The following is a 15,637-nucleotide window of genomic DNA, read 5'->3' on the forward strand; positions in this document are numbered from 1 at the left end:
TCAACCGACTTATTTGTATACTCAGTAATAATCAATGTTTCATTAACTTTAAGTTCAGAAACAAACATAAATCGCAAATTTCACACAAACATTGCTGCATTTATCTCTATAGGCGTTAACTATTGGCAACTGTTCAGCATGATGTCTTCTGATGCAATTAAATAGTGCACAATAGACCGTAAAAAACTGGTATGGAATAGATTATTTTTGATAAAAGTATTCCTAGTATACTCAACTCATCTTCAATAAATATTCATAAATATGCACAGCATAAATTTATCCAACATTCCATCATTTATGACTCAATCAACGCCTTGCAACTTCACTTAGGAATAATACCGTCCATCCAGACAAATAACTCGTCACGAAGAATGCACCATCCATTTCCTGGTAAAACAACTGACGGTCGTCGGTCGGTGTCATGCTAATGCGCGATGTCGTGGTGTGTCGGCTGACTTCATAATGTTCGGTATGGAACATCTCCTCGCCCATCAATGTGTATCTTGCGGCTTTGCGCGTATCGCTTTCGTTCCGACATTCGTTCTACCTATTTATTCTCGCTGTTTTTCATGTTTGTTTTCCTATGCTCTGTTCGCCCACCCGACCGAGTGGTGTTCATGAACGTCAATGTTGATATCATCATCGGCATCATCGCTGTCGTTAATGATTTATGTGTTTCTTTGTGCTAGTGAATGCATTTTCAATTAAACTCTATGGAAGTATGCAATGATGATGATTTTGCTCGGTTGTTGTGTGGGATGCAGTTTGCTGGTGTGCAACGATGGGCGCCATATTGGATTGACCTTACATTTCGTAGTATGCTGTTGCGATGCAAAAGCAGAAAAGTATTCGTGAGAATGATAGAGAAGTGTCAGTTGCTGCACACAGGTGAACATCGAGCACATGCTGCACGAAGAGGAAAGTATCAAAACAATGTATCTGATAGAAAACTCATTTAAAAACAAATCTTGAAGCTCGGTTTAAAGTAAACCTAGAAGCTATTTCCAATTAGGGGTACCATTTTCCGATGATACCTGAGATCAGGTATTATAACTAGGACACATTAATATAACCGAAACTCTATTTCTCTAGGGAAGTGACAATAATCACCTTGTGTGACGTGACTTTACATGCATATAAACAATATTTTATGTTTTTGATAGAACTATTGGGAAACGAACATAATTCAAATCCTTTTATTCAATAATAGGCATATCCCAAGCAAAGACAGGGGGCCATTAATAAAATCTAGCAAGAATAAATTAATAACGTTCTGGGGATACATCCATCTAAAAAGTTGAAGTCTTCTGCAACGCTTCTTGGTTTAATTTTAACCATAAATTGAAGTACATCGTCATTCTTCGATATAAAGCTTCTTAAATCTTAATTTCTTTACTTTATATCGAAGCTTAGTTGCATCGAAATAATCGAGTTATCAAAAAATGAGTAAACTGGTTTTGCTCCTCAGATTCTGGGTAAATGGTTCTGATATCAATTTTTCGTAAGTTCAAAATGACACACTTTGAAGTTGTGAACAGGCAACTTTTGTGCAGTGAGTCTAAAAATAGTTTTTAAAGTGAAGCAGTAAAAATGAAGCAGCTACTTAATAGCATAAAGGTAGCTCTAAGACCAAAAGGTCCCGAAAAAACGTGCTCAACTTTTTGGCTCTGCTCTGGTACGTTAATGGGTGTTCTTGGGACCGATAGGCTAGTCCACTGTGAGCCAATTTGAAATCGTTAGTTTCCACCGATTGGTAATAGCTTGGATGGCGAAAGCTATAAGCAGGTAGTAACCGTTACCCAGTTTCCTCCATAGGCACGTTTACTCAAAATTGAGTAAATACATATTTACTCATTTTTGAGTAACTTCCCTTTTGGCTGGACTGAGGCGTTTTCGACTCAAAAATGAGTAGCCTCAAAATGGCGTGTATCGCGCTTCAGATCGCTCATAGCTAGCCAGCAGTAGTTGCTTTTTGATATTTTCAAAAAGTTGTGCGGAAATAAACATTATATATTATTATTTCAACCCACCCAAAATCTAAATTCCCCCAATCATCTACAGCAGAAACACACTCCGATACTCTTTGTATGATGCTAACAACCTACAAATTTCTTTCGTAAGTTCTAGACCTCCATTCCCCACTGTTATCAGCTATCGGCCAACATTCGTTTGCCTTTGTAACCACTTCCAGCTTCAATTTAGAACACCTCTAAACCGTGATATTATCATCGTTCTCATCTTATCGGTGCCTTTTTACGTGTTAAATTTATCTCAATTCAAACCGAAAATCCATACGACCACTAAAGTGATGTAAACAATGTAAATTTTTCGTCAATTTCATTTTTCCGCTGTTGCAATGGATGACAGAGTTTGACGTCACAGTCCATCAACCAGGGAAAACGAAAGAGATGACAAAATCACATTGTTTACATCGCATAGAAATTTTTGGTGTTTAATCGGCACACACTACTGCACAATTTAAATTGAACGAGTGCGAGCAAGAGGGAAACAGATTAGTGGGAAAACAAACCATCCATGTGTGCTAGATAGAGAAAAACGATTAAACGTCAAAAAGGTCTATTGGACACTCCTTCGCGGCGTCCTAAAATTTCGTTATCTGTCATGAGATAGTTAGAGCTGTCGCCCGATATGATAGAGATGTGTTCGATTAAAAACGATATTAATAATTTAAGAGATTATATAGGAAAAATGGATGTATGAAGACATGAACAGATTCATCAAAACAAAGGTATTAATTCATAAAATTACAATAAATCTGGGAGTTTCGTCCCCCTCGAGACATTTGCAGAAAGTATGATTGTCTTCTTTGGGCCTTGAGGGTATTCAAAAGTCATTCTCTGGCAGCGTCATTATCCGTACATTGTCAAAATGCCTGATACATTCTTTATACATTCATTTTTCATACATTTTTCAATAAAATTAAAACCAATTTAATTTACAGTCTGGCATCTGAGCTGATACCTTTTAAAATAAATCTCATTAACAGCTGAAGCATTTTTTTTATATAAATCACAATCAATGTATTTGGAAATTATGATAAATGCTTTGTCCATTTTCAGTAATTTTGGTGAAAAGTTGAGATTAAGTCATTAGAAGCTGTGAGAAAGCTCTTTGAAATTGTGAACACTTCATCGGGTTGGATGATTATTGAATTCATTGGAAAATGTGGTATGAAAGTTGGGACTGATCTTGTTGTAAGTTGCGTAAAATACCTTCACAAATGCCATCATTTGCTAGAAATGTCATGATTTTTATTCGATGCTCTTCAATTGCATTCGAAACTTTTAAGAATTTCAGTAAATATGTATGTATGAATGATTAAGTTAAAAGTTGAGCGATCAGTTTAGCTCAAAATTCTATAGTATTATATACCTTTTTCGTCGATTTTCACTTTTAATTCCACTACTGTTGTATCACTTTCACTATTATTATGAACCAAAACAGATACGTATATCGTTTACTACTTGCAAATTTTTTCAGTGTATAGTCATAGCATGAGGAGACTCTAAGATTAGAAGGTCCCGAAGAAAAGTGCTCAACTTTTGACGTAGGACTACGTCTTTGATTTCTATATGGGGATACACTTTGTGAAAACTGAAAATGGAACATGTAACAAATTAAGAAAGATTTTGAACGTTAATAACTCAGCTGCCCCTGGTCCAATTTCAACAATTTTATCACCAATCGATCAGAAATATGGCTACGCATTGATAACAATGCTCCTGAATGCTGATTTTCAACAAGAAACTATTGAAAAACTGGTAAATGTCCAGCATTGTCCAAAAGCGTCGAATTAACTAACAAATTGACCAATTACCTACATGCATATGCTGCTTCCCCAGCACAGTCGTCAGAGAGTAGTAAGTAGACGAAACAAGTCGAAGTGGCATTCGCCTCCGATCCTCGGGCGCGTGCGAATAGGGAGGATGGAATTGCGTAATATTTTGCACACTAATCGCCATATTCAGAACCAAACGCAAATTCTTTAATAGCGAATTCGTTTATTATCGGGGTTGGAACCAGTTCCAACCCAGTGCGAAACCGAACTTTTTGTCAGTGCGAACCTCAACCTGAGCTAGGTTTTAAAAAGAAACGAGCAAACTGACGTTTGTCAGAAAACAAGCAGACCCAATCCGGATACCCGATCCAGGTTGGAACGGAATAATAAACGAATTCGCTATTAGATAACCACCATCCGTTGTCTGGCTCGCCATGGCGGTGTCTGACGTATCTCCGGTTTGATTTACGAGGTGTGCTGAAAGTGTATCAGGATATTTTTGATGGAAGAAGCAACAATCTAGCATCTAATTCGACGAAGACGGCAGGAAACATTTCTGGATCAACAATAGAAAAGGGCCCATCAGCATTTGTAAACAAACCGTTCCAAAGCCCATTCCTAACAAATCGAAGGCCGCTCACACAAACCAACACCATCATCGTGTAGGTAGATGTTTCCCCTATCCGATGATTGTGTTGGTTTGTGTGAGTGGCCTTCGCTTTATGCGGAATGGGCTTTGGAACGGTTTGTTTACAAATGCTGATGGGCCCTTTTCTATTGTTGATCCAGATTTGTGAAGCCGAGTTATTTACGAAAGAGAGTGTCGATGAAGAGAATCGATCAATGTAGATAGGACCTATTGAAAAGTGACGCGAGATTTGTTTTCCGTACTGAGCTCCAATGCTACCGACTGAGATTGGACCCAGGCCTGCTGGGATGAGAGGTAATCACGCTAACCACCGGTGCCGATATCTATCACGGCGAATGAGAACGACCCAAATTTGAGTTAACTTATCTCAGAAATAAGAAATAAAGTGCAGGAACTCAGCGATGAGTAAATTTGCCTCATGTTTTCCCAAGTTTTTCCAGGATCTTCCAGGAAAAAAATCCCGAATTTGAGAAAAGTAAAGATTGGATTCACTCAGTCTATTGGTACTACTCCGAGACTGAATAAAATTTTCGTCAATTTCGTCATTTTCTGGCAGATTTTTTAGGTTTTCCACAGGAAACCATGAGACCCTGCACTTTTGGCGATTATGAGTGAACTAAACTCAAATTTAGGTCGTTCTCATTCGCCGTGTACGCAAAAGGAAAAGAGCCAGTGTCACTACTTGATAGCAAACTACACAAAATGGGAGGAGTCTTTGTAGCTTTTATACCACTTGGTTGCACATCATTCTGCTTTAACCTGAAAAGATATAAAGCAGCGCTGCTGTCTAGTATCAGCTCATTTTCACTTTGGACGGCGTGGTCAGCAATAGCAGCAGTAGGAAGGTGGTTAGTCCACGTTCATATAACCCAACAAGCAACAATTGACTGGTCGTGGCAAAGGAGGTGCCAATCGTCATCGCAAATTCTTCGAGATATAAGCACCATCCGGCGTCTGGCTAGCCGAGGCGGTGTCTGACGTATCTCCGGTCTGATCTACGAGGTGTGCTGATGGTGTTCCTGGAAAATGAGGTCCGTGATGCTGTCACCTACACTAAACACGCCAAGCGTAAGTGGCCATGGATGTCCTCTTCAATAAAACGGCCCATTTCAGGACCATCAAGCTTACATCAGTAAAGAGTTGGAATAGAATTTATCTGTGCTTGTTTGTCCATATTCAGAACCACAAGCCCCCAACGACCACACAAACTTGGAAGCAGGGGTGCAAGTGATTTTGATTGATTCTCGTAATCATTTTTCTCTTTGAAAAATATTACTACAAATTTGGTACGCTTACAATTCAAAAACGGAAAGAGTTGAGATAATAGATATTTGATCAATTAAAAGAACTTAATGCTCTTCACATTTATTTCGTCCACTAGCGGTCCTACGTCAAGCATCCGTTCGTGCCCCTAGGCACAGACCTTTCTACTTTTTGGCTCAGCTCTGGTACTCTCTTTGGTCCCAAGCTAATCGATGCACCCCTCATTTTATCTGTCAAAGTTTCATAGCGAATCAAAACAAACATAGTGTAGTACTAGAATTTTGACTAGAATGGGGAAGTTAATCGATTTTCTTGGGACCAATAGTCTAGTCAAGTAGTGAGCCAATTTAAAATCTTTAGTTTCCACCGGTTGGTCATAGTCTAGTAGGCTGATGATATACTGTTCTGAATGTCAATCTCTCCCTATCTCAATGGTTCCTTCGATATCGACATCGTTTTGTCTCGAGTTTTTGGTGCAGTGGCAATAGGATGCTGCACGTTGACGTCACGAATGAACGCGATGAATCCGCATTCATCAGTTTGACATCCAGTGGTGGTTTGTTTACCTTTGCTTGTTAGTCGATTCAAGTGAATTTGAGGTTAAAAAAAAAGAATTAAAAGATATGATATCCGACTATGTTCGTTTGAAAAATATTCCTCTCCAAAAAATTAAAAAAAAAAATAATATTTTTTTTTCTAAGTCCATGTAAGCAAACCACTGCCAGATGTCAAAATAAGTGAGGTTAACCCGACGGTGCAGCTCCCTATTGATAGCAAAAGAAATATATGTTCTCATATTTATGTTATACAGGTATACCTCGATATAACGTAACTGTTAATTTTAATCGATCATTCATACAAGGAAAGTAATAATATTATCGGACATATGGGATAATCCCCCATCTATTGGTTATATTAATTTGTATTTTTCAACTGTTATTAGGGAGATATTGACAATGGACTTCAAAAGTGACAGTTACGTTATATCGAGGTTTACCTGTACCTAGAATTACCCCGATGGCACGTGATCTATTATTCGGTTGGTGTGATGAATCAGGCTTCTGTTCGCATGGGAGTGGTGTGCCTTTGAAAAAATGACGCTGTCACGAATGAGCCAGCCAAACAATAAATGGAAGAAAAATTAAACATAATTATTGCGAGGCTACCCTAACGGCAGATGGAAAAATGTGTGGAAAGAGCTTGTTGACCCAACAATTTTTTATGGAGTCGGTGCGAATTTTGATTCCCTCCTCATGACCGTGTTTGGATATGAACATGTTTGAATGAGTGAATTTTAAGAAGCGTGGAGGAAATTAGATCTTAGTGTTTTCACTTTATCCACTTCTGAAGCAAAGGAGTGGAAAGGTGATGCATTTTAAATTCATATTGTATGAACCCGCATCATTTGACATGTAGCAAGAATTGATTTGGTGAATTCGTTGCATTAAAAATATCCTCATATCTCGATCTCACGTGATCTATTGTTCAGTTTGTGCGGTTGAGTATATTCATGACAGTTACACTTTTATTCCTCTTGAATCGTAGGGTAAGTGAACCAGTCTTTGGCCCAAAAGGATCCCCAATTTTAAATTTTTAGGAGCACTACCCGAGCAAAGTCTGAGATTAAATTGAAAACTACATTTGGTGTTGCTGCTAATGATCACTTAGGTTGCTGTCGTTTTGATCATTTTAACGGTTAACGGTTTGGGGGCAACCCCGGCGTAGTGGTTAGCATCCATACCTCTCACGCTAAAGTCACGAGTTCAAATCTCACCCCCGGACAAGTAACGAATGACCCAAGAGCGTTAAAGTTACTATTAACGGTTAAAATGTCAAAATTTAGAGCAAAAAATCGTCCTTTGATAACACATTGAAAACTAATTCTGCTATCAGTAATTGCAAAGTGAAAACTCAATTTGATGTACATTTTTCCTGTTGTTGACAAAACAAGTATTCAATTTGGTGTTCTGCTAAGACAATGAAAACAAAACAGCACCAATATATTTTTGAAGATTTGTCAATTGCTTTGATTTGATTTCAGTTTGATGTTTACATTTAAATTTGATTTCGATTTGCTGTCATTTTGATGCTGGACTTTCCTCGGGTAGTGCCATAGCTGGCTAAATTACCTTAATTCGTCTATTCGGGAGAAACATTATTAACCACGATCATGATCGAGTAATCAGCTTTGGCTTTAGACTTTATTTATTTCGCTGTTTTGGGAAAAGTTTACTACAAATATAATTTTTTGAGCAAGTTTTTGTTTGACATTCCCTATTTAGTTTTGATCCGGTAATCTTACCCTTATAAACAAATACCATAAATGAACTGTATCCCGGATGGGTAAACTATCCCTCAAATGGTTTGGATGATACCTCGAATACGTCGTCCAGCTCTCTTTTATGGTTATTTTTATTAGGGTAGATAGTAACCAAATTTAGTTTAACTTGTATAAAATAGCAGAAAAAAAACTTTGAGGCATTAACAATTTTATTCCCATACTACGTAAGGACCAAATAAAAACAATGTACATCACTAAAAGTAGCATGCAGTTAAGTTTCAAGTGCTTTTTCGTAACTTCGTGCATCTGAGTTTGAAATATCGTCGGTCGTACTGATATATTCTGGTGCAAGGGGCACCATCGTCGGACTTGAATGTCATAAATGGAGTTATGTGATATGAGAGGCTTGGTGGCCTTGGAGTGACCGATTTTGCTTACTGAGCAGAACATCAAGGGTTTAATCACAAACTTAAGACCCACGCACATTAGATCCGGATCGGACGCGTAGCGGCAAAGTGACAGCTAAATCTATTTTCTAACTGTCCAATTGACGTCAACGCAACGCAAACGGATCTAATGTGGGTGGCCCTTTATTCACATTCAAGACTCGTAACTCGCTTTCTAGTTTAACATGAACACATCACTTACATTGATTTTTGGATGTGGAGAGGATTTCTCGGCTTCCAACCAAACGAGTATCACGTCCTATTCCTGCAAATTGTTCTGTATTCGTTGTTGTGGCTGGCGGTGGTATTGTCTATTATAAAGTTTAAAATCACCAATTTTTACTTATTGAGGATGATTGCTAGTCCCAAGCATAATCTGTCGGTATTCTGAGTTATTTTAGGTGATCTGGTAACAGTGGAGTAGTAGCCGTGGGCTGTCAATCATGCTCATGCTCAAAATATGATCAAGTTAGAAAATGACCACTTCCTTGGTGCTGTCATAACATGTACAGATGTGGAAAATGTTGTTCTGAATACTTTTTTCAATCTTTATCGATCTTGTTTTAGAATTCTAATATAATTTTTTGAGTCGCATGGAAGTCAACACCCCACGCAAGAGTGCCACATTAGGATCGAAGCAGTTAGATTTAAATTACGGCATACTGGTCACACGGATGCACGTTTGGATTATTCATTACAGGACTGATAGTCGTGCTTTTCTGCTCCATGAGTAAGGAGGGTGACACCACAGGTAAATTTATTTATTTATTCGCTTTCAATCAAACCTAGCCCATTTCAGTTACAATAAACACTTCACATCTATCTTTACTACCTCTTTACCTTGCTAACCTCGAAAACAAAATCATTTTAAGCGTACTTTTATTCTTGGTTACATCAATTGTTTCGAAATATGCGTTATAACGAGACATCATTTCTATTTAAAGGCCGATTTTGGCATAGTTTGTTCTTTAATTGTTAATGTAAAACAATTTTCTATTTCTTGGAAAAAAAAGGTCATCAGGGTCTTATCGATCATTTGGATGTTTTTTTGTGAAGCGTTTTTCTTTATTTATATGGATTCCTCTTTTAGATATTTTTATCAGTATGAGATAGATAATAACTAGGTAGGTCATGACCTTTCATACACTTTTCCTGACAGTTGGTGAAAGGTCATTTGGATTCAAGCTGTTGCACGGTTAAGTTTGACATTGATAAGCTTCTGAACGCCGTTATGCAAGCGAGTGAGGATGTATTTTCAAAAATCGTCTCCTCGCCGTGGCAAAGGCACAAGAGGGAACGCAACCGGGACGGCCGTGCTGAAAAAACGAGTGAGGATGGATTTGAAAAATAATCGTCACCTCGTGGTGGCACTGCCACAGGATAAGAACGCGACCGCGACGGCCGTTCTGAATGAAAGTGAGGACGGATTTGGAAAAATCGTCTCCTCGCCGTAGAAAAGCCACAGGAGAGAACGCGACCGGTACGGCCGTTCTGAGAAAACGAGTGAGTCCTTCTCAATGCTGCTAACAGAATTGTGAAGGTAACCACACCGGAGGTAACGGAGCCCTCGACGGAGCCATTTATAAACGCAATCGGAACCGCCAGTAGGGGATAAGTATGCAATTCCGGCAAAACCAAGTAAGGATGAAAGTTATGAAGGAACAACAAGCAAATACAAAGAGAAGGTAGTAATGAAACGTTGACAACTGGTATCTAGATCCTAGATACGCATTTGCATGCTGCTGGAAATTATTTGATGGACGATGAGGATAAACGGATTAAAAGTAAATAGTTGAGAGCTATGAGAATGAAGAAGAGCAGCACTATTTATTTTTGTGTTGTTATTGAACAATCTCAGTGATTTCCAGGATCTCTTGTTTATTTATTAGGCTACTCAAAAGTTCAAAACCATGGACGCAGTCGATTGACTCTCCCACCAAAACATGTTTAGCAAACATAGATGAATTCAGTACCCAAAAGTTAAGGCTAACACTAGGAAGTAACGGAAGGTCTATTGCTGCTTCTACTATCGCCAGTGGAAATTTTAGGTCGAATCCTTCTTGATTTCTAGGTTGTAGCATTGCCCGAGTACCATGATGATAATGTAGAGGTACATTTTCCACTTGCCGGGTGGGTCATAAGTATAGGTTTCGGCAAACGTCTACCAGAATGATACACGGTAAAGAAATTTCTTGTCCTGGATGGACAGCTTCTGCCATCACTCACCCTTCTCCTTCTCGTGGAGGAGTTGAACTTAATGGTTGGCAACGGTCAGCGTATACTGGCTAACAGTTCCAACAGTGGCCGACGATCTCGCGCTTACCAATCTTATCATCGTTAAAGCAAGAGGAATTAATGTTGTACAAAGAAAACCTCACATTCGTGTTATTTGATGCACGTTTTACTTTTTAACAGGACAGGCACAGTGATTACCCTCGTATATACTATGCAATATAGTCAGATATAGCTCGTTTAACCATCCATGAGTACTTGCTAAATGTAAACAAACAATCTCAATAGTGAAAATCTCCAGTCGATTAACGTTGTCAAAGTGAGTTTTAATTCTACCGCTGTCGCTTGAAAAATATACGGCTATTTGTTTTTGCTTATATTACAAAATTGGAAATTCACGTTTCAATGTGAAAATTGTCACTGGTGGTTCAACACATTTTTTGCGGAACACAACTACAAAATATTGTTTTCTCTGATTACGCTTAAAAAAACTCGAAAAAATAAAAATATAAATATGGAAATAAAATCAACTCTCTATACATTTTTGTATTAACATTATGCCAATAGAAAGGTAGGTGGCACCATGATATTTGTGAAATTAAAACTGACAGCATTCAGTGATTCATTAACATGAATTATTGTTAAAAAAAACATTTAAAACTTTTATACCAAAGGAGAGGGAAGATATGAGATGGATAATAACTAGGTAGGTCATGACCTTTCATACACTTTTCCTGACAGTTGGTGAAAGGTCATTTGGATTCAAGCTGCTGCACGGGTAAGTTGGACATTGATAAGCTGCATTGTGGGTGATTTGCCCATAATTAATATCGGCGGAATTTCACAATCAACTTTCATGAGAATATAATGCAAGCACTTCTAACTTGCTAAAACTGCTAGATTACCGATTCAACAAAATTGAAATTCCCTACATTGAATTACTTTTAAAACCCGTCACCATGATCGATCAAACCCCAGACATGGAAACAAATATTCTTTTCCAAAAAGTAAAAAAAAAGCGATTCGTTCAAGAAGAATCATTTAAGCGTCCGTTTTCGCATTACACTTCACAATTTCACAAGCCAACATATCAAGGTTTTTGTGAATGCACGTAGCTGAAATGGTAAAAAGGCAAATGAATCATTAAACAATGACGATGTTCCTTAATAAGTAAAAAAAATCTCCTTAAAATAGATCGGGTTGCTCCTTAAATGATTGATCAAAATACGTTGAAAATCTTAAAATGCTCAGTAAATATTTAAAGTACGCTCCCTAAAATGGAGCAAACTGTACATTAAGCATTTGAAAATGCTCCTTAGTATGCACCGCTTTGCACCATTTTGAAGTGTAATTGTACCATATTTCATCGGAAAAGCTGCTGTAGAAAGGTTAATAAGTACCATGAAATCAGCTGAAATGTTCAGTAAAAATGCACAAATGCACACAATGATTTACTGAACATTTCAGCTGATTTTCAACTGATTTCAGCAAAATTGATGTTATTACATTTTTTTCGTTCCAATCAGTCACGTGATGCACAATTGTTTACCCTTTTGAGCATCCCTTTATATCTTATTGACAGTAAGCAAAAAAAAACCCCTCACAAACACCAAGCATCGAAACATGCAACATACAAGTAAGTTAAAAACATCAACACGATCTTCAAAACCATCATCATCATCATTTTCATAACAGCACAAACATACCGATACAAACTCAACCCACATTGTCGGAAAGGCCATCATCGCATACACTCTCGCAAACGGCAAACCTGTTCGATTAGCTCTACTCCCAACCCGTGCGCCGTACGTCCACAGCCCATCCAACTTCGTACCCCGTTCGCATGCACGGAGGAAGCGGGCTTGCCCGAGCCACACTGCATTCGCTCGCTCAGAGGCAACAATAACCGAAACGAGCGATTCAAGGTATTCCCGTCTGTGGAAGAGTTGAAGTCACCAGCAACCGCCAGCAGCCAACCAGCACACAACGGCGGCCCCGTCAGTATGTTTCGCGCTGCGGCCTGATTCGCGTGTGTGTCTTGCAGTGTGCTAGGTGGTGGCTAATGTAAGTTTGCTCTTCTCGTTCGGACCGCGACCGAATGTCGTTCACTTGACCACCCATCGATCCTCCGTAGGGACCCGCTTCGAAGTGGGATCGCGGTTTTTTTCTGTTCTTTATTTTTTTTATTTGCGCAGAAGTCGATATTTTCCTTCTTTTGACTGGTGCGATTTCGGTCTGCTTCATTTAGTTATCTGAACGGGAAAAAAATTTACTGTGGAATTTCGGGATCGGAAGAAAGGGGGCTCCATTTGGTTGGATATTGGTGTGAAGTCGACTGGAATGTGCTTTTTTTTTGTTCTGCGTTGATATCTAAATCTAAGCGATTACTATTCTTGGTTTTATCTTTCAGTGGAGAAGAAGAATGAAAATTGGCATTGTTAGGTGAATTGGAAATTTCAGTGCCCAAAGTTGATAGCAAGGAAGAAGCAGTTTAGTGATCATTGAAGTGAAAGCGGTGAGAAGAGAATCGATTGATCGATTGAAAGTAGCATTGGAAGTGCGTGCAAGCTAGAAGGATTAGTTAGCGGGACCTTCGACCTGCACCGAACTGGGACCGATAAAAAGCCTTCAACAAGTCCGGCGAATCATCGGCGGACATCGTACACCCGCCGGGTTACGTAACTTTAACAAACCCAGCCAGAAAGTAAGTGTATCCTTCAAACCTGTAATTTTTGCAACCCTGTTTGCTTTATCTTCCAATAAAAAGTAAATGCTGTCTCTCTTGGTGCAAGAAAAATTGCACTGTATTTGTACCATGTTGTTTTTTTTTCCCCTGCATCCTCGGAGCTGTCGACTCGACTCAACTGGACTGGTACTGAGACGACCAGACACGGTTTGCTCTTTCAACTCGCGAAGTTTTATGGTTGTTTTTATGCCTTACTTTTTTGCCTGCATTCGATCTTTGATCTGTGCTCGGTGCACAAATGACAACTCAACCGAATAGCAGCGTTTGTATGGGGGCTTAGGGTGGCTCAAAATTAAATTAATCGCAGATAATCTGGAAACTGTTCCGAACGAGATTAACTTAATCCATGACCGATGATTTACCGAGCCAAACATTATCGCCATCCACATGAATGTTGGATTCGCCATAGGTTTGCAACACCCTAGCACTAGGCACTAAACGAGCGCTGGCACTCGTACCGAGAAGGACTGGAGGACCACTTCAGAACCGCAACAAAAGCTCCACATCAGGCCCCAGGTAATGAGTCAATCTTGAACTTTTGGACTGGCCGATGAACCGGTTTCTGGATGGGGTAAATGTGAAAAATGATCATTTCTAGGGAGGTAATCAAATTATAGACTGTATAGAGGAGCAATTTGATGCTCTCCGAGCTGCTCAGAGCACTACAGCAGGGTCCATAACAATTAGTTCGAACTTAAAAAAAAGAATATGAAGCTATTAGCGCCCGCTGAGACCTGCACCAATCGGCATCCATAGGTACCTATGCGCTCTGTCTTTGACCTGAAACAGGCAGGTTAAAAGCCAAACTGCTACTACAAAGGTAACGGCCAGGTTGCCTGGGCTTGGGTCAGCGATCTTCACTCGAAGAGCAACCTTGTTGCTGGAATAAGAGTAATTGATTCAACACGTTCATTTACACCTACGCCACCTCCATCCGGTCAGTCAGCGGTGAAAAAAAAATGAATAGGGAGATGAGAAATTTGTAGGCCAGAGGTCTTCGCACACAAGGAATGATTGAAGAGGGAAGATGGTGAAATTAATTTGATGCTTGGATGTAGCTGTTGTGGCTGTTGAAATTGGAGAATTTGAATTGAAGAAAACAGAAATACTTCAATGCCAACAGGAATCCTTAAGGTTAGAATTTTGATAAAATATTTTTCAAAGGCTGCTATTTATTCTGAAATAATAATAAACCCTGTTTATGAATGGAGATAGAATTATGAAAAAATAATTTATAAAAATGTGTATCCTAAAACAAAAAAACATTTAAATTTTTTGATCATAATGATCTTGAGCATTTCGAGGTCAATTAGCAAAAATTTATACAAATTATAGAATTTACCTTTCAGAATTCTATAAAGCTTAACAAGAGGCCAGGGTAAAAATTAAAAAAAAAATTGACTAAACGTTGAATTTCTACGATTTTGGAAAATTTTAAGTGTCCATTGTGTCCATTTCAGAAAAGTTAGCATTTTGATAAATTTTCAAATTTAATAAAATTAACTTTTGTGTTATTTAAGTGTTTTTTTTTTAATTTTTGACGAAAATTTGTGATTATTTTTCAGTGCGTTTCCAGTTTCCTATAACTTTGTCAGTTTTCGTGCTATGAGTTATTCAAAAATATAAAATACTCCATTAGGCGATAGTGAATATAGTAGAATTCTGGCACAAATTTTATTCAAATCAAGTTACAATTAGCCGAAGTTTAATGGAAATCGGAGCGATAAAATATAAAATATGTTTAGCAATTTGGCCTGGAACTGCCCTCCAAATTTCTAATATTAATTCTGTTGACAAATCTTTTTAAAATCCAAACTTTGGGAAATGAGATTCTTATATAAACTCTTATATAAAATATGTATATATACTTCTATCTATATAAAAATGAATTTCTGTCTGTCTGTCTGATCCAAAGACTCGGCAACTACTGAATCGATCGGCGTGAAAATTTGTATGCAGGGGTTTTTGGGGCCAGGAAAGGTTTTTATGATAATTCGAGAGCCCTCCCTCTCTGAGGGTGGGGGGAGGACTTCCATTAATATAAAATAGAAAAATATATCATGCTTTTTTGAATCGGCGCATAAACTCAAGCTAATATTTAATCCCGAGCAAGGCCGGGCCCGCTCAGCTGGTATACAGGGTGTTCGGTTCCTTAGTGCAAATAATTTAAGGGGCGATAGAAGATCATATTTGAAGTAAAAAAATGTTCTACGCATATGAT

At 38.5% G+C, this 15,637-nt stretch overlaps 1 protein-coding gene across 1 annotated transcript in view; it reads left to right on the forward strand.

Moving 5' to 3' along the window:
• The first annotated feature begins 12,577 nt into the window (after positions 1–12,577).
• pio (piopio) overlaps positions 12,578–15,637 on the forward strand; it is a 187,365-nt gene continuing 184,305 nt past the window's right edge. The window contains exons 1-2 of the mRNA XM_065229086.1: positions 12,578–12,734; positions 13,081–13,374. The gene's annotated coding sequence lies outside the window, so the exon portion shown is untranslated. The remainder of the gene's footprint in view (positions 12,735–13,080; positions 13,375–15,637) is intronic.

Source organism: Ochlerotatus camptorhynchus, unplaced genomic scaffold (genome assembly GCF_037179485.1).
Source record: "Ochlerotatus camptorhynchus isolate MF236.1 unplaced genomic scaffold, CSIRO-AGI_Acam_v1.1 ptg000307l, whole genome shotgun sequence".
Taxonomy (NCBI): domain Eukaryota; kingdom Metazoa; phylum Arthropoda; class Insecta; order Diptera; family Culicidae; genus Ochlerotatus; species Ochlerotatus camptorhynchus.